Source organism: Grammomys surdaster, unplaced genomic scaffold (assembly GCF_004785775.1).
Source record: "Grammomys surdaster isolate TR1022 unplaced genomic scaffold, NIH_TR_1.0 150, whole genome shotgun sequence".
Taxonomy (NCBI): Eukaryota; Metazoa; Chordata; class Mammalia; order Rodentia; family Muridae; genus Grammomys; species Grammomys surdaster.
In genome coordinates this window covers 13,887,368-13,907,960 of record NW_021604608.1, presented here as the reverse complement: position 1 = coordinate 13,907,960, position 20,593 = coordinate 13,887,368, and positions in this window count along the sequence as shown.

The following is a 20,593-nucleotide window of genomic DNA, read 5'->3' as shown; positions in this document are numbered from 1 at the left end:
AGTAAAGAGAGGCATGTGTAATGGAATTCTTACACTTTCTCTGTGTATCATAGTGTTTCATTGGTGATTGTCCTCTTCGGGATTTCCATGTTAGAGTGCAATAATTGATTATTTCTGAATTTTATTCTGCTGGTTATTTTTTCAGCATTGTATAATAGGTTAAAATATACTAAGATTTTTCTTTTACTAATACATAAAATATGTGAATAGTCATTTTAATCTTGAAAGTGGATGTTGCTGATTCTTTTTTTTTAATTGAAAATACTTTTTACCTAGGGTGTCTCTGTGGCTCAATGAATAGCACATTGGATTTCTACTGACAATCATATACTCTTTTTTCATATAATGCTTCTTTTAAAAATATATATTTATATCTCAGACCCTGCCCCCTCACAATCCTCTTTCCTTGGGTTCCTCCCCACACCCCATCCCTTTCACATCTGAAAGAATACCCACATATCCCTCACCCTGGTACATCAAGTCTCTGGTGGATTACCCACATCCTCCTACTGAGGCCAGACAAAACAGCCTTTGCTACATATGTGCCTGGGACCTAGAACCAACCTTTGAATGCTCTTTGGTTTGTAGCTCAGTCTCTGGAGGCTCCCAGTAGTCCAGGTTAGTTGACTCTATTGGTCTTCCTGTGGGATTGCCATCACCTTCAGGGCCTTCAATCCTAACTCTAACTTTTCCATGGGGTCCCCCCATCTCCAACCAATGTTTGGCTGTGGGCATCATCTTTCTCAGTAAGCTGCTGGATAGACCCTCTCAGAGAACTGCTATGATAGGCTCCTGTCTGCAACTTCAACTAATAGAGTCAGGGATTGATGCCCTCCCATGAAAAGGGTCTCAAGTGGGGTATGTTACTGGTTGGCCCTTCCTTCAGTCTCTGTTCCATCTTTGTCCCTGCACACATTTTTAGACAGGACCCATTTTGAGTTGAAAGTTTTGTGGGTGGGTTGATATCCCCATCCTTTACTGGGGGTCTTGTCTGGCTACTGGATGTAGTTCCATATCTCCACTGTTAGGTATTTTGGCTAAAGTCAGTCATATGGACTCTTAGGAGTCTCTCCTATCCCAGGTCTCTGGGAGTTCCTAGAGATTCTCCCCACCCCACCCACCCCCAGCAACTATATATTTCTGTTCATTCTCCTGTCCCTCTGGGCCCTCCTCAACTTAAAACAAGATACAATTAATCTAATAGAAGAGAAAGTAGGAAACAGCCTTGAATGCATTGCCACAGAAGAAAATTTCCTAAACAGAATTCCAGTGCCTCAGGCTATAAGCTCAACAATTGAAAAATGAGACCTTGTGAAACTGAAAATCTACAAGGCATAGGGCACGGTCAATTGGATACAACAGCAGAACAGCAGATTGGGAAATAATTTAACCAACCCAACGTTCCAACAAAAGGTTAATATCATATATATATATATATATATATATATATATATATATATATATATGTTTAGTTTAGTATAAATATAAACTCAAGAAATTAAACTCCAACAACAAATAATCCTACAAAATATTCATACCAGTTTCCCTTTCCTCTTAGCTCTCCCAACCTCCCCTCTCTCCTAAACCAACTACCACTAATTTTCCTTTCAGAAAAGGGCAGGCCTCCAGGAGAAAACAACCACACATAACAAAATGGGATTCAGTAGGCAAAAGTACATATAAATAAAGTGTCAAAGTATAAAATAAAGGAATTTTACATTTTACATCTCAGTAAATGATATGTAACAAATTAAATATATTTGTAGTTAGGATTCTAAAAAAGGGATAAATATAGTTTTCAATTTGATGAGATGAATACATAAAAAACATTTTTATTGAGTAGGGAATGTAAATACTTCTTTGTATACAGTAAAAAGAATTTAGCTTTAAAATAAGGTGAACAGCCCATGTCACACGTTAATAGAATAAAGAAATGAAACAAGGTAAAATAGAAATGGACAATATATACCAAGTAGAAACAAAAAGAACTATACAAAGTATCAACAAAACCAGGAGCTGGTTCTTTGAGAAAATCAACAAGATAGATAAACCCTTAGCCAGACTAACCAGAGAGCACAGAGACAGTATCCAAATTAGTAAAATTAGAACTGAAAAGGGAAACATAACAATAGAAACTGAGGAAATTAAAAAAATCATCAGATCCTACTACAAAAGCCTATACTCAACAAAACTGGGAAATCTGGATGAACTGGACAATTTTCTAGACAGATACCAATCACAAAAGAACACATTTGGTATTAACTCACTAATAATTGGATATTAGCCCAGAAGCTCGAAATACCCAAGATGCAACTCAAAGACCACATGAAGCTCATGAAGAAGAAAGACCAAAGTGTGGGTGCTTCGGTCCTTCTTAGGAGGAGTAACAAAATATTCATAGAAGCATATATGTAGACTAAGTGTGGGACAGAAACTGAAGGCGAAGACATCTGGAGACTGCTCCACCTGGGTATCCATCCCATGTGCAGTCACCAAAAGTAGACACTGATGTGGATGTTAGAAAGTGCATGCTGACAGGAGCCTGATATAGCTGTCTCCTTAGAGGTCTGCCAGAGCCTGACATATACAGAGGGGATGCTCACAGCTAACCATTGAACTGATCAGGGGGTTCCCAATGGAGGAGTTAAGAGAGAAGACTCAAGGAGCTGAAAAATGTTTGCAGCCCCATGAGGAGAGCAACAATACCAACCAACCACCCAAGGTCTACACCAGCAGCCTGGGAACACACAGGGAGGGGCTCATCCTCCAACTGCATATATATATATATTGAAGGATGTCCTTGCTGGACATAGATGGGAAAGGAGATCTTTGGTCCCATGAAGGCTGGACTCCCAGTGTGGGGGAATTTGAGGGTGGGGAGGTGGAGTTGGTGGGTGGGTGGTGCCACATCCTCATAGAAGCAGGAGGGGGATAGGATAGCGGGTTCTTGGGTGGTGGGATGGGGTGAGGGGATAACATCTGAAATATAAATAAAGTATCCAATAAAAAAAGAAAATTAAAAAAAAGATATGTGACTTTGTTGGAGTAGGTGTGGGATTGTTGAAGTAAGTATGTCACTGTGGGGATAGGTTTTGAGATCTCATATGCACAAGGTACACCAAGTGTGGCTCAGAGTTTCCATTTGTTGTCTGCTGATCAAGATATAGAACTCTCAGCCTCTTCACCAGTACCGTGTCTGTCAGTATGCTATCATGCTTCCTCCCATGATGATAATGGATGGAACTTCTGAAACTGTAATTCAACCCCAATAAGGTATTTTCCTTTAGAAGAGTTGCTGTAGTCATGATGAGAATTCACTGTACTAGAAACCCTAACTAAAGCATGTTCCTCTCAGCTTGGAGTCATAAGAAAGTATTATACCAGCAGCTAATGGCTGAAGAAGACATTATATTAGCATATATTGAATCTCAATAAAATATATTTTATAAAGTTCAGTATGTTGTTGTGGATGAAAATATCTCTTTAATATGTGGTAGAATGAAGAATCCATATTACCAGAAGTCACTGAAAAGTCATGTATATGTCCATGATTTTAATATGTGTACACTGCCAAAAAGCTACGTGTTTGCTATGCTGATCACCTTTGTTAGCTTGTGTATTGATCATACTCATAATATGTTGTATCATATTTTCAGAGCATGAATCTATTTTGTTGATTCAACAACGAATAAAAATGCTACATCCCATTATACATTTTAGTCTACTCATTCTTGAAGCTTTTCATCTATGACATTAGAATAATTGCCATTTTCCTGTGCTTGTTTGTACCATGTTATTAGTTCCGCTGCTCGTTTCTTTGATCTATACGTATGGAAATTACATATAATTTGTAAAAAGACTTTTACTCGCATGTTTAAAGGGAGAAATATAAGGCAATTATCTAATTAACTAAAAGTGATATACTGATGATATGTTGAATTTTTTAATGATTAATATATAGGTATATATTATGTCTACTATTTTGTCAGAAATTAAGAGATGGTTCATGGGAAAACTAAATGGAAATACTTAGAAGACTCCTAGATGTCCGTAAGAAAGAAGAAGGTCAAAATAAGAGGTTAAGTGGAAGGCTTATCATAAATACATTATTTATGAAAAGACTCATGGCAGCTTTTCCTAAAAAACAGCATACCATCAACTGTTCCCAAAGAAAGTGAATGCAGAATTGAAAGAGTTTGGCTTCAATCATCCTGAAAACAGCAGCTGAGACTTATCAAGTCGGAACTCCAGCTGTTGGTTCTGTGAATGATGCCAAAGGTTTTACACTCTAAGCATGGATCACATCTCCAAAAGAATACTGTTGTTTAAATCTTGGTTTTTGTGATACAGTAACCACAGTTAACAGGAAAAATTATGTTTCACTTCCTTGACAGACATTTTAAATTTGGTATTAAATTCTAATATTTGCTGGAACTTTGAGACTTCAGACAAATTATGTGACTACAGCTCCCTCTGATTTATTTTTTCATTCAATATAAAAGTAAATATGAAAAAACTAACACTTATAAGGTGAATACAAAGATAGTTGTAGTGTCTCTATTATACAAAACACAAAATATTCTTTTAGGGTGAATATTATTGATATTGTTCACTGTTTATTTTCTAATGTTTTTAGTAAGAAAGTATTGTATTAACTATTTTAATAGGAAAATATTTGTTCTTTTAATTTAACGCCTTCCATGAATTTTATTTTTATGCTTTCATTATATTTAATTAAAAATTTTCTTCTACTTTACCAATATCATTAAAGAGTAAAAATTATTAATTAGTATCAAGTCTATCCTTTTCCTTTTCATCCTTAGATGCCATTGAAAGTATCCCATAAAAACACAGCCTTCCAACCACATATCTACAAACAAAAAATTAACTTTGGCTATATTGAAATAAAGCTAAAATATTTTTAAGTAAAGACATGGAGTCATCTGTTATAATATCTTTTAAAATAAGTGTTTAAATTTAAATATATTTAAACCTCTTCTCCTACACCTATTTCCTCCTTCCAGCCAATCCAAATAACTCCTTCATATTATCTGCATGGTCCCACCACTCTCATTATTTGCCTCTCTTTTTAATTATTACAGCAACACACTCACACATACACACACACACACACATGCACACACATTTATGCATACCTTTAAGTATGTGTAGGTTCTATAAATACAAAATCTAGTAAGTCAAATTTGTTTTTCATGTACATATAGTTTCAGGAATGACGACCAGTCTACCCTGAACAACAGATTAGTTGATTCATCCCTGGGAAAAGTTAAATTTTCTGAGGGAAGATTTCTTCCTGGCAAATGTCTTGTTTTAAATAAAAAAAAAAATCATTATATTATGATTTTAAAGTTTAAAACCATTTTCCACTTTTCACCATTAGCTTCTCAACTACCCCAGTTTCAACTTCTGAAAAGCCACTGCTAGCTATTAGAAGCAGTGCAAGAAAGCCTGCGGCTAGATTAACAATTGGGTTTCCTGAAGATCTCATTTACTATATCAGTAATCTGCTGGAAAAGATGTTGCAAGGCAGGCTGTGAATTATGGTCTTGAAGACCTGTGGTTAGTGGTAGATTCCCTGGGAAAAGCCCTTTAAAATGTATTCACTTCGAAATATCATCCTTATGTTCTATTTTATGGTTTTATCTTATGTACTGACAATGTTCCATGTTTAGAAGCCTTGAAGTCCCTTGCTATGTTTATTATTTTTTTATCATTATGGTATTAGCACTGTATTAACATTCTGTAACTTCCTATCTCCAGCACAGTGCACTAATGTGCACGTCCTAAACATGAAGCTCATGCTTCCAAACACAAAAGCATGAGGCATACTTAGATGCATAGAGTGTTACTCTCATTTCCCAGTTCACTGAGGAGAAAATAGAGAGCTTCTGAGACGTCATCGGATTTCCACGGTATACCAGCAGACATGCTGGAGTTGTGTCTATTTTAGGTATTCATCATGGCTCTCATGATAGTTAGCTCCAAACCTCCTTCCGAATTAATCCCAGAGATGTGTTTCTAAAGCATAAAGTGTGACCTTTGCATGCGCAGTCATAATCACCCCCCCCCAAAAAAACCATCTTAGCCTTATAGAGTAATTCTAAGACATTCGTCATGTCATATCTATTTTCGCTTCTTAATTTGTTTAAGATGTATTGACTATGCAGTGATCTATTGACTAACGAGATGATGAACTCGTTGCCTACATCCAAAAGAGTGTTCAGTGACTGCATAATCTCCATTCTTATACCTGAGATTAAATACGATTAAATAAGTAACTATTTTCAATATGCTCTCATTTTTATTTATTAGTAAATTATTTTTTTCTTTTGGCTATTCATTTGAATATTTCATGACAGTCTGTAGTATTCTACTTTATGTTGTCACATGAAAACCTTATTCATCCTCTTTGTGTTAGTATTTATGGTGTTATTATCTATGTGGAAACTATCTCATTGAGAACCTGCTGAGTTCTCATCAAGGACCCTAAGGCTCTGTATTTAAATCTTATTGTTATGCTATTTCAGACAAGTCTCTTGAAATATATTGCTGGCTCACTAGCTAACAACAAAGTTTCAGAATTACATAGAATGGTTTGACATTACTACTTACCAGCTTTCTCTCTCTCTTTCTCTCTCTCTCTCCCTCCCTCCCTCTCTTTCTTTTTCCTTCCTTCCTTCCTTCCTTCCTTCCTTCCTTCCTTCCTTCCTTCTTTTTTCTTTCTTTTTCTCTCTTTTTTCTTCCTTTCTCTCTTCCTTTAATTCTCACCTAATTCCAGGCTTTAATATATGGAATTTTGAGTATTTTCACAATATTGCCTTCTCCCATTTCCCCTTTCTTCTACTCTTACTCTTCTACTTCCAAAAAGTCTTTGATGTATATATATACATCAAAGACTTTTTGGAAGTAGAAGAGTATCATATATATACATATATATATATGTGTGTGTGTATGTATAAATTTTTTTCCAACTGAATTAAGTTTGCTTATTTGAACATCAATATGTGTGTTGGACTTTTAAGGCAATTGACTATATGCTATGCCACTGCAGGAAAAGATATCTCCTTCCCAAGACCAAAGTACTTCACTGAGGGATGCGTCTCATGAGCACATTCCTCAACACATAATTTAATGGCATTAATTACCGTCTTGTATGATACATGAAGTTTGTTCATCAGTTTAACATTTGTGTCGTGTCCAGAAGGCAGTGTTGCAACACTATTCTCCAAACTTGTACGTATATGAAGGAAGTTCTGAAGCCTACCTTACTAATGTCTCACAGGAAGTTATTGCACATGTGCTATTATGATTTTAATGGGAAAATATCAGGGTTCTTAGGGGAATATAATCTCTTAATGTGATAAAAATTATTTAAACATTTAAAATTTCTAAATTTGAAATCCATAAGTTTAAATTTAGGCTCTATTATTACTGCTAAGGGTTGTTGAAATAATGAAATAAGTTACTACTCACAAAACATTTAATTACAATTGGTAATTTTATTTATTAACAGTCCCTGATAATTTTAAAAATAAAATTTTTCTAAATTTTTAGTTTTTGGAGTGAATGCATAATAAATTTTAAAGCTAGAGGAGTAGCTCAGATGTTAAGGGCTGCTCTAATAGAGGTCTAGTGGTTCAGTTCCATGAACTCCCACTGGAAAACTTGCTAGTATATGTAAGTAAACGTGTAACCTTTTCTGACATCTTCAGATACCTGCACACATCTGCCGAATAGACAAACACACACACACACAGAGAGAGAGAGAGAGAGTCAGAGAGAGAGAGAGAGAGAGAGAGAGAGAGAGAGATCCACTAAGAATCAGAACTCTATTCAAATCATACTTTAAAGCTTGTACTATGAGTACAAGAGATTACTTTTTTCTTTTAAGATCCATTTGTCTTGAGCTGACTTTGAAAGTTTTATAAAAGTAATCTCCTTTTGTGTGTTTTAAATTATTTCCTCTGTTTGTGTGAGAGTCTAAGATGCAACACAGCTCTATAACAGTTATCCTTTTTGTCATGGGGCAGATCATTTAATCAACTCATTTAATCATCTAAACAATAGAAATTCCATCAGAATTTAAATAAACAACCAGGGAATACAGCATAAGACATAAAACTTTTTACTTAAAAGAAGTTGAAAACAGTATGTTGGGCATTACAGAGCTTGTATACTTTCTTATAAAATTATGTCCTTCAACTTACTCAAATATCAATTTGTATGAATCAAAAAATAAATCTAAGAAAGAACAAAGCAAAATAAAAGTTATACTCTCTTTTTAAAATACATTGATGCTTCTGCTAAGATTTGATCAAATATATGAGGACAGTAACCTTACTTCGCCATCGGTGCCACAAGGTGTCATATTTTGTAAGTAAGTTGTTACTGTAGAAGAAACTGAGTATAGTTTAAACTGCTGATAATTATAGACACCACTCCTGGTGACTGAGAAATTGTGTTTGCTTATAATGAGGTCATGAGCACATCAAGCTGGAAAAGACCGCCTACTTCTATCTTACATATTCTCTACCAAACTTTATCTCACCTTTACCATCCCATAGCTATGGAATCCATTCACAAAAAAAAACCTGTATTAGTGTAGGAATCTGAGTGAGACAGACTATTGCTTGTCCTTCAATATTGATCTTTGAGCCAAAATCTTTAAATAAACATGCTACTGGTGATTGGTAAAGGTTATAAAACTATATATGAATGATCTTAGAGCTATCCAATAATTTATAAAGATTAGAATTGATTGTCACATAACAAGTAAAGAGATAGAAGATATTGACAACTTAGTGAATATTCTTAATAGTAAAGTAATGTCATAGGAGGCAAGAGTAAAACATTGATAAACCGAAAGTAATGCATTTTCACAAAACAAAATAAAATATCATATAGAAACCAGAAACTTTAAACTTTCCAAAAAATTTTCTGGACTAACTTAAACAATCAAATTGTGAACATATTAAAGTAATTTTGGTATTATTATAAAAACTTCTTAGCAGCATTAAATAGTTGATGATTATCATTTTGATGTTTTAAAGACAAAAAAACATAAGGAGCACTGTCTATACAAGGTTTCATAAAAGCCATAAAGAACACAGTGTACACAAGATGTTTTAAAATTGAAGATTATTTAATAAAGTCTCTTTCTGATTCTTAAGGCTGATGGCTCACAGTCCTTTTTGTCTATTATTAATTATTATTATTATTACTATTATTATTTAATTTTCTTGTCTTTTTTACACTCCTGTTTTATTTCTCTCCCACCTTTCTTGTCCACCCTCCAACTGTTCCACATACTGCACCCCCTCCACATCCCCTGTCTTCATAAGGATGTCCACACCTCACACCTCACACCCCACCAAGGCTCTCCAATCCCTGGGGCCTCCAGGCTCTTGAGGGTTAGATGCATCTTCTCTGACTGAAACCAGACCCAGCAGTCCTCTGCTGTATATGTCTTGTGGGCCTCCTATCAGCTGGTGTATGCTGCCTGGTTGGTGTTCCAGTGTCTGAGAGATCACAGGGTTCCAAAATAATTGAGACTGCTGGTCTTCCTATAGGGTTGCCCTCCTCCTCGAGACTGATGGCTCACAATCTTTTAGGTTGGCATTAAGCCCTAGGTTCTAAGCATTGCCTCCCATGGTATGTAAAAAGAAAAACGATACTAATTACAGTAATATGTATAACATGAATCTTCTTTTATCAGTGGTCACTAGAGGGATGAATTTATAGTCAGCATGATAACCATTCATTAATGGTTATTATTAATTCCTCATCAGGACTGAATTCCATACCAATATAATTCACATATAAAATACATGATAGCATGTATTTCCATATATAAAACCATTCCACTATGTACAATATCAAAAATGAGATCCTCAGACTGGTAGAAAACCAAAGATCTTCAATATTTCTATTAATACCAAGAACAACATTAAAGTTTTATATATTGACTGAACCACACGTATAATCAACACACTTGGATGGTGAAAATAGGAAGAAAAGACATTCAAGATCTTTTTAAGTACATAATAAATTCCAGGACATCTTGTATTACATTGTCTAAATAACAACACAATGAATTGTTAGAAATTATCAAAGCTATTTTGGGAAGGGCAAAAACAACCATAAATACATCCTCCTAGAACTTTTTTTTCCAACAGTACACACACTTTATCTGCATTGATAATCAGATATGATTATTTGTAATATATTAGATATATAGATTGGGTAACATTTTTCCACCTGATACATAACCCATGATTTCACAGCTTTGATATTTGATTCCAATAAATAATGGACCAATTTTTCAAATGTTTCTTGTTTATAACATGTCTATTAATAAAAGTAGTTAGATTAATAGTTTACTGTTATTAGCTTCATTTCCCTTATAGGCAAGAAATAATTTTTACTGTTATGATCACAGAAGGGAATTTGTGTAATTCATGGTTTCCAAAACAAGAAAAATTTACTTCGTGTTACAATGGCTCAAACCCCAGTAGTTTTGTACTATCAATTCATACAAACTTCAAATTTGCCCCTTTATATTAGTGTCACTCAGAATGGATCCATTGGTATAGTGCACTCTTCCTATCGATTCCATTCCAACCCTAATGATGTAGGTGGAGATCTTTAAATGGCAATTAGCATCTTTCATTACTAGTGTTGCATATACAGCTCTTATCAGGGAACAGTCCTTTTCCGCACTGATTGGTGTAAGGCATTTAAAAGTGTAAGGCCAGGCTACATTGTTCAACTGGACTCAACAGCATGAAGTAAACCTGTGCTCAAGTTTATACCTTGAAGAGCTCTGCCTGGCATTCCACATTTCTGGTATATTTGCCATCATTGAACAAAGTCTAGTTTGGCCTTCCTCCAAGATTTTATTGTCACAGTTCAAAGTAAAAATGTGTTCCTGAGAGGAATATAACACTTTTAATAAGAGCCATTTTTCTTAGCTTCATTCTGATGCTGGACCCTTCCTTGAATTGTCTTTCTATTGGCCAAAAGCCCTGTGAAATTAAAGAGGTCTCAATACCTGCCTCACACCACCTACCACTTCCACTTTATGCACAGAATGATGGATCTTGTGATTTGCTTTGAATGAACTTCAAGTCATTATGCATGATGTACTTGGATACATTTGGTTTTTCATCATGAATCAAACATGCATTTCTTTTCAAGTCATTTCTGTATATTCATTCATATTATAGCCTAAAATTACAAAAACGATTTTCTTGTTATACATCCATAATCTTCACCAATTGAAGATTTACATGTTCATATTAAACAAACTTTTATCCAATAATTTTAAGAAAACACTTAAGAATCTTGCAATACATTTTTTTTCTTGAAAATTTAGGCTTTGACTTTGGTGTTTGCTCCGAAGAGTGACTTAGCTATTTGTTATATATTAAATAGCTCATGAAAGAGTCTGTCATTGGGACATGATGACAACAATCTTAACATTAGAATTATACTTCTCATATTAATATAAATATGCATTACATACATGATGTGTCCTCTAACTAGTTTTTCAAAGTTTACTATGTACATTGTACACTAAAGATACCTTTTTACTGAATCAGTTCATTACCTTCATATATGACCATCTACCAATAGCAGAACCAAAACAAACAAATCAAAAAGTGTTTGATGAATTAGACAGCTTGAACCTACAGAAAAATAAGAAAAGAAAGCACAACCCTCATTTACTCTTAATTTTATTGTGGATGATGTTAAAATATAAATAAATACCACTTGTCCCTAAAAATGTAAAATAAAAAAACATATGATCAGTTGTAGGTGATTACTTGACACCTCAAACAGTATCTCCATAGAGAGTGTATGTCAAACTATAAAAAACCTCTAAGCAACATACGTACGATCTCTGCTTTTAGATAATCTCATTTTTACATTGAAGTTGCAGTGGAACATATTTTAAACAAAATAAAATGTGTAAAATTTATGTTCCTTTCTTTAAAAATTCTGCCTTTAAAGAAAAGAATTATCTGCTTAAATCTTTTTATTACTTAAATTTTGAATTGGATATTTGAATTTCGAAAGAATCATAATAAAGGAATTACTTTTATATTTCATGTGTATAGTTAAGTAGAAGTGTTTCATGAAGGTGTAATGCTATAACACTGTTTTAAAAATCAAAGGAATTTGGTGTGGACTATTTATATTTCTAATCAAATCACTAGCTTTGATCCTGCTGAGTCTAATCATATTTGGTAGCCCTGAAAAGACCCCTTGAAATAGCTTAACTGTGTTATGTAGTCATCAGTTCCCACTACATTTCAAGTCATTTTAAATTTTAGGTTCATATTTTAATGGGAAACTTCCACCAGAAAAGCTACAGCACTCAAATTCTTGTATTGAATACCAAATTATTCTATTACCATATTCATATCAATAAATTATCTTATTTTTTCAAACCAAATCATTTTTAATTAATCTCTCATCAGAGCAATCCGATGTGTTTTGTCATTACTGTGTTAGAAGATTTGCCACTGGCTTCTCCAATTCCACTATATTTTTATCATCTTTACATTTTACTTTTATTTCAAAATGTCATATATAGGGCAGAACAAAGTTATGGAATTGAGGGTATCAAGCTCTGTAGATGTAAAATAGTTTCCAAGGATTTGGTTTGAAAAAATAAGATAATTTATTGGTATGAATATGGTAATAAAATAATTTGATATTCAATACAAAAATATATTCCAGACACAACAGAACACATACACATATGAACTCACAAAAACTGTCACAATACACACAAGAACCACACTGATTCTCAAGAGACACAATACCACCATTTAGGATTAGAATTACACATAATGTCCTACCCATAACCAACCAAGGAGCTTTTTGAAGTTGACACCTGCTGGCAATGGGAAAATCAGTTTTCTCAAAAGGAGTGACAAAGTTCAGGGCTAATGCCATATCCAAGAATACGTGGTCAACACAAGACATACTCCGTGTTTTTCTTTTTTATTAATTTTTGGTATTAATATTCTCTTGATTTATGGTTATGTTAGTATTTCTTTTTTGTTTTACTGAGATCTTTTTGAGAGAGAGAGAGAAAGAGAGAGAGAAAGGAAGAGAACATGAATATTGGGAAATATAATTATCATATAGTATATAAAAATTAAATAAAATTAAGTACTTATAACTATGAAAATGTTCTAATTCAATGAAATAATTCTTAAAGCATCAAATAGTTCAAAATAATAACCTAATAAAATTTTTGTACACCACTATGTATCTTCTATAAGCAGTTCAATAACTTCAGACTTATGAGAAGAAGCATACCAGACAAATTTTGACACTGTTTAATAAATATAATTTGCTGCTATATTTCTTTCATTCTTTGTAAAGTGTCTAACAACATTCTAGTAACATATTGAATGCAAACTTTCTTACCACCTTTCAACATTCAAACTTTGTTCACATTTGTTGAATTTCATGTACAGGACAAATACACCCATGTCTATATAATAAAATAATTAAAAATGAAATAAATATTTAAGATGGAAATTATTTAGACATTCATCATGTTATTCAAAGTTCGCCTTATGTTAAATATCCTATAAATATCAAAGATTCATACAATCTTCTAGAAGAAGCAAAAATATAAATTTTGTATCTGAAAACAAAATACACTTCTAGAAATATTTAACCAATATTGTACATGTTGTAATTTCTTTTAAATGGATTCTAGAAATTTAACCTTTACTTATTTCATGGAATTTCATAATCCACGGAGAAGTTGATTCCTAATTATTTGTATTGAGGGCACTAAATGTGTTTAAATAGGATCCAAAATATTTTTAAATCAATAAATTAAAGACAGTAAGAATAGTCAATGGAGAAAGGAAATTCTATCCAGTGTCAGATAAGTGAAATATACAAACGTGTTAATAAAATACTTATATTTCTAATCAACTGAAAGAAAATCTTCAACATGGATTAAGGATTTAGGAAGATGAATTTAATGTAGCAAAAGCCTATTAAACACCTAGAAGAAAGCATGTAGGAAGGCTGATGTAGGAGAAGCTAAGTTGGAAGCAATAAGGAGAGGAAGCGGAAAAGGAAGTGAAGGAGCTAGGGAGGGCAGAGATGTAGGAAGATGAGCAATACAGGTATGGAGAGCAGTCCTGGGTAACATCTTATATTTAGATTAGTTAATTGGGAAACACCTCTAATTGTATGGGCATATTGTTATTGTACATTACCAAACATATAAAGCCTTTAATTATTCTTTAAGCATTAGAGATTCATTCATACAGGGTACCTTGTGGATGGCAGGATGGTCTGGGAAGAGCCCAGCCATGTGGAGACAGCATGGAAGATTGGCAGAGCCATCTTCCATGCTGGTGTCTTGTGGGTGGCAGGGCCAGTGTCTCTGACCACCTGAGCAGGTGTCTCTGACCACCTGAGCAGCAGCAGTACACCATCTCTGCTCATGGCCACAGTCCTAGGCTAGTCGGGAACATGGAGGCTGATTAAGGAAAGCCAGATTGGATGCAGCTGTTTTAAATATCTCCCACTATAGGGAGACACTGTAATTCTCAAAGTATTTAGAAAGGCATAAGCAGTACGAAAGGTTGTGATGGTTTGCATTTGTTTAGCCCAGAAACTGCCACTATTAGAGGGTGTGGCCCTGTTGGAGTAGTTGTAGCCTTATGATTCCCCCAGAAGTTCTTTTCTTGTTGAGAATAGTTCTCTATATCCTGGGTTTTGTTGTCCAAATGAATTTGCAAATTGCTCTTTCTATCTGTATGAAGAATTGATTTAGAATTTTGATGGGGATTGCATTGAATCTGTAGATTGCTTTTGGCAAGATGGCTATTTCAACTATATTAATCCTGCCAATTCAAGAGCATGGGAGATCTTTCCATCTTCTAAGATCTTCTTCGATTTCGTTCTTCAGAGACTTGAAGTTCTTGTCCTACAGATCTTTCACTTGCTTTGTTAGATTCACAGCAAGGTATTTTATATTATTTGTGATTATTGTGAAGGGTGTCATTTCCCTAATTTCTTTTTCAGTCTGTTTATCTTTCATGTAGAGGAAGGCTACTGATTTGTTTGAGTTGATTTTATATCCAGCTACTTTGCTGAAGTTGTTTCTCTGGCTTAGGAGTTCTCTGGTGGAAGTTTTAGGATCACTTATATATACAATCATATCATCTGGAAATAGTAAAATTTTGACTTCTTCCTTTCCTATTTGTATCCCTTTGACTTCCTTTTGCTGTCTAATTGCTCTGGCTAGGAATTACAGTACTATATTAAATAGGTAGGGAGAATGCGAGCAGCCTTATCTAGTGCCTGATTTAAGTGGGATTGCTTCAAGTTTCTCTTCATTTAGTTTGATGTTGGCTACTGGCATGCTGTATATTGTTTTTACTCTGTTTAGGTAGGGGCCTTACTTCCTGATCTTCCAAAGACTTTTACCATGAAAGAATGCTGAATTTTGTCAATCCCTGTTCTCAAGCTATACTACAGAGCAATTGTGATAAAAACTGCATGGTATTGGTACAGAAACAGGCAAGAAGATCAATGGAATAGAACTGAATATCTAGAAATGATCCAACACACCTATGGTCAATTAATCTTTGACAAAAGAGCTAAAACTGTCCGGTGGAAAAAGGATAGCATTCTCAACAAATGGTGCTGGTTCAACTAGAGGCCAGAATGTAGGAGAATGCAAATCGATCCATTCTTATCTCCTTGTACAAAGCTCAAGTCCAAGTGGATAAGGAACCTGCACATAAAACCAGATACACAGAAACTAATAGAAGAGAAGGTGGGAAAGACCATCGACTACCTAGGCACAGGAGAACAGTTCCTGAACAGAACACCAATGGCTTATGCTCTAAGATCAAGAATTGACAAATGGGAGCTGGTAAAATTGCAAAGCTTCTGTAAGGCAAAGGCCACTGTCAATATGACAAAATGGAAATCAACAGATTGGGAAAAGATCTTTACCAATCCTACATCCTTTAGAGGGCTAATATCCAATATATACAAAGACTCAAGAAATTAGACTCCAGATAACCAAATAACCTTATTAAAAATGGGGTACAGAGCTAAACAAAGAATTCTCAACTGAGGAAACTTGAATGGCCAAGGAGCACCTAAAGAAATGTTCAGCATCCTTAGTCATCATAGCAGCCTTATTTATAATAGCCAGAAGCTGGAAAGAAACCAGATGTCCTTCAACAGAGGAATGGATACAGAAAATGTGGTACACTTACACAATGGAGTATTACTCAGCTATTAAAAACAATGAATTCAAGAAATTCTTAGGTAAATGGATGGAACTAGAAAATATCATCTTGAGTGAGGTAACCCAATCACAAAACAACACACTAGGTATGCACTTACTGATAAGTGGATATTAGCCCAAAAGCTGGCAAGATACAAATCACAGACCACATGAAACTCATGAACAAGGAAGACCAAAGTGTGGGTGCTTTAGCCCTTTGTACAAGAGATAACAAAATATTCACAGGAGCAAATATGGAGACAAAGTGTGGGTTAGAAACTGAATGAGGTACTATCCAGAGACTGCTACACCTGGGTATCCATCCCATGTGCAGTCATCAAAGGCAGCTGCTGATGTGGATGCCAGAAAGTACATGCTGACAGGAGCCTGATATAGCTGTCTCCTTAGAGGTCTGCCAGAGCCTGAAATATACAGAGGTGGATGCTCACAGCTAACCATTGAGCTGATCATAGGGTTCCCAATAGAGGAATGAGGGAGAAGACTGAAAGAGCTGAAAGGGTTTGCAGCCCCGTGGGGAGAGCTACAATAGCAACCAACCAGATCTCCCAGGATCTAAACTACCAGTGTGGGAGCACAGAGGGAGGGATCCATGGCCCCAGCTGTATATGTAGGCGAGGATGACATTGTCAGGCATAGGTGGGTGAGGAAGTCCTTGGTCCCATGAAGGCTGGACTCCCAGTGTCAGGAATTCGAGGGTGGGGAGGTGGAGTGGGAGGGTGGATGGGGTCATATCCTTATAGAAACAGGAGGAGGGGGTATGCGATGGGGGTTCCTGGGTAGGGTGGAAATGGGGTAAAGAGATTGCATCTGAAATGTAAATAAAATATTCAATGAAAAAAATTAAATTAAAATAAAAAAGAAAAGCTAAAAGAAATAAATAAAGCTTTAAAAAATAAAAAATAATAAGATAATAAGTAAAAAAAAATTGATTAATTTAAAGAAAAAAATAGGCCATGTTGGAATAGGTCTGTCGCTTGTGGGTGTGGACTTGAAGACCTCTTCCTAGCTGTCTGGAAGTCACTTTTCTGCTAGCAGCCTTCAGAAAAGGATGTAGAACTCTCAGCTCCTCCTGTACCATGCCTCCCTAGATTTTTCCATGTTCCTGCCTTGATGATAATGGACTGAACTTTTGAACCTGTAAGTAAGTCCCAATTAAAAGTTGTCCCTATAAGAGTTGCTTTGGCCATGGTGTCTGTTCACAACAGTAAAAACCTGACTAAGACTCAGGTGGATTCAAATATACTCACTCTCTTCAACGATTAATGGAATTCTCATCAAAGCTACAATGCAATATGGCATTATTTTAGTTAATGTGACTCTTTTTTGATAACGTTAGAAATAAGAGACATGATAAGGCAATAAAGATCCTCAAAAAAACCTGAAAATACAGTGGCTATATGATTTACGATTACCTTTTCTTAATTGGAGAAAACAATGTTGAAAGATATCTGCATTGTGCTACTTACAGTAGCACTATTTGCAATAGGCAAGATATGGAATGACTGTAAGATCAAATAATCATAGAATGTAAAAAATATGAAAGTTACACATTAAAATATTTCTGAGCAATAAAGGTGAGATCCTGTAATATTCATGACATATGGGACCAGGAGATATCATAATAAGAATAAGTGACTTTCAGAAGCATAACTGCTGTAGGGTTTCATTCATATGTGGACTCTAAGTAGTAGACACATGGGAATAGTGATTAAAGTACATATATTCATATTTATACATGTAACAATTTCATGTGTGTGTAACAACAATAATCAAGGAAAATAGGCTATCAATTTGAGAGTAAAGAAAGGTGTATGGATAAGTATAGGGTAGTTCTGAGATGCCAGAGTAGGTAAATTTGAGTTTTAATTTGTAGATAAAATGAATAATTATGATTACTTATTGAAGTTGTTTTGGAGTATGTACCAAATGCATATTAAAGACATGGATGTGCTTTTTATTCATCTGATATTGATATGAAATTGAACTAGATGTCTGTGGCTTGTTGCTGAAGTTACTTCTTTTTCTTTCTTTTAGCAGAAAAATTACTTCCAATTGATAGTTACTACTTCAAAGTGCATTAATGGTAGCCATATAATTTAAGGTACCATTTTGTTTTACTCTTTGTGATATATTCTAAATTTTTAAATCATGACTTTCAAATCCAGGCTCTCCTGGGAGAGCTTCAAAGTATGTAAGTATTGCCAGTGGTCACTTTCTCTGATCTCAGCAGTACTTCTGATTTCACAGTACTTCTTCACTTACACTGAATTGCTACCCAATATGGTGTCAATATCACTGCATCTTTAACTTTTCTTTTATTTATTGGACGTTTTATTTACATTTCATATGTTATCCCTTTACCTCATCCCCCCCCCTCCTGCCCAGGAACCCCCTATCCCATCGACCCTCCTCCTGCTTCTCTGCGGAGTTTCCCCTACCTACCCACCACTTCCACCTCCCCACCCTAGAATTTTCCCCCATTGGGTGTCCAGCCTTCATGGGACCAAGGATCTCCTCTCCCACCTATGCCAGACAGGGCCATCCTCCCTTACATATACAGCTGGAGCCATGGATCCCTCCCTAAGTGCTCCCAGGCATCTTTAATCCCCTGGTGCCTACAGTCTCTTGAGGATTATGTGCATCTTCTCTGACTGAAACCAGACACAGCAATCCTCTGCTCTATATGTGTTGGGGGCCTCATATCAGCTGGTGTATGCTGCCTGGTTGGTGCTCCAGTGTATGAGAGATCTTGGGGGGTCCAGGTTAATTGAGACTGCTGTTCCTCTTTCAGGGTCGCCCTCCTCCTCAGTTTCTTGCAGCTTTTCCCTAATTCAACCCAGCAGCTTCTGTCCGTTGGTTGGCTGCAAATATCTGCATCTGACTCTTTCAGCTGTTTGTTGGGTCTTCCAGAGGATAGTCATGATAGGTCCTTTTTTGAGAGAGCTCAATAGCCTCAGTAATAGTCAGGCCTTGGGATCTTCCCATGACCTGGATCCTATTTTGGGTATGTCTTCGGACCTTCTTTCCCACAGTCTCTTCTCCATTTTTTTCTCTGCAGTTTCTTCAGACAGGAAAAATTATGGGTCAGAGTTTTGACTGTGGGATGGCAACACCCTCTCTCATTTGATGCCCTGTCTTTCTGCTGGAGGTGGGCTCTACAAGTTCCCTCTCCGCACTGTACAGCATTTCATCTAAGGTCCTTCCTTTTGAGTCTTGAGAGTCTCTCAGCTCCCAGGGCTCTGGTATATTCTGGAGAGTCCTCCCACCACCTACCTCCTGAGGTTGCCTCTTTCCATTCTTTCTTCTGTCCCTTAGGGCTTCAATCTGTTTCCCCCACCCAATACCTGATCATGTCCCCCTCTTACGCTGCACCCTGTCCCCTTTCCCACCCAGGTCCCTTCCTTCCTCCCTCCCTCCCTCCCTCCCTCCCTTCCTCCCTCCCTCCCTCCCTCCCTCCCTCCCCCCTCCCTCCCCCCTTGTGATTACTTCTTTTAAGAAACAACAATACAACTTTTAGATTGAATTCTCTTAAAGGAAGAGCTAATAATTTGTTTAACACTTGTCTTTATTTTGGGGGGGGTGCAGTGAACGTTTATTGATGGTATCTCACAGAGTAAGGAGGACTCCCTAGGCCCCTCCTGTTGTTATCAGGGTCCGGGAAGGAAATTGTGAGGGAGATGCTCAGTGTTGGGGACAGGGACTCCTCAGCAACCGAGGGCCTCTCTCTTGCTCTCAGTGTCCTTGCTGGGGTGGGTGGTCCAGGGTTTCTTACTCCTTGTAGGACATGTAGGCCATCAGGTCCACGACCCTGTTGCTGTAGCTGTATTCATTGTCATACCAGGAACTGAGCATTACAAAGTTGTCATTGAAAGCAATGCCAGCCCCAGCATCAAAGGTAAGGAGTGGGAGTTGCTGTTGAAGTCACAGGAGACAACCTGGTCCTCAGTGTAACCCAGGATGCCCTTCAGTGGGCCCTCAGATGCCTGCTTCACCACCTTCTTGATGTCATCATACTTGGCAGGTTACTCCAGGTGGCATGTCAGATCCACAACGGATACATTGGGGGTAGGAACACGGAAGGCCATGCCAGTGATCTTCCCGTTCAGCTCTGGGATGACCTTGCCCACAGCCTTGGCAGCACCAGTGGATGCAGGGATGATGTTCTGGGCAGCCCCACGGCCATCACGCCACAGCTTTCCAGAGGGGCCATCCACAGTCTTCTGAGTAGCAGTGATGGCATGGACTGTGGTCATGAGCCCTTCC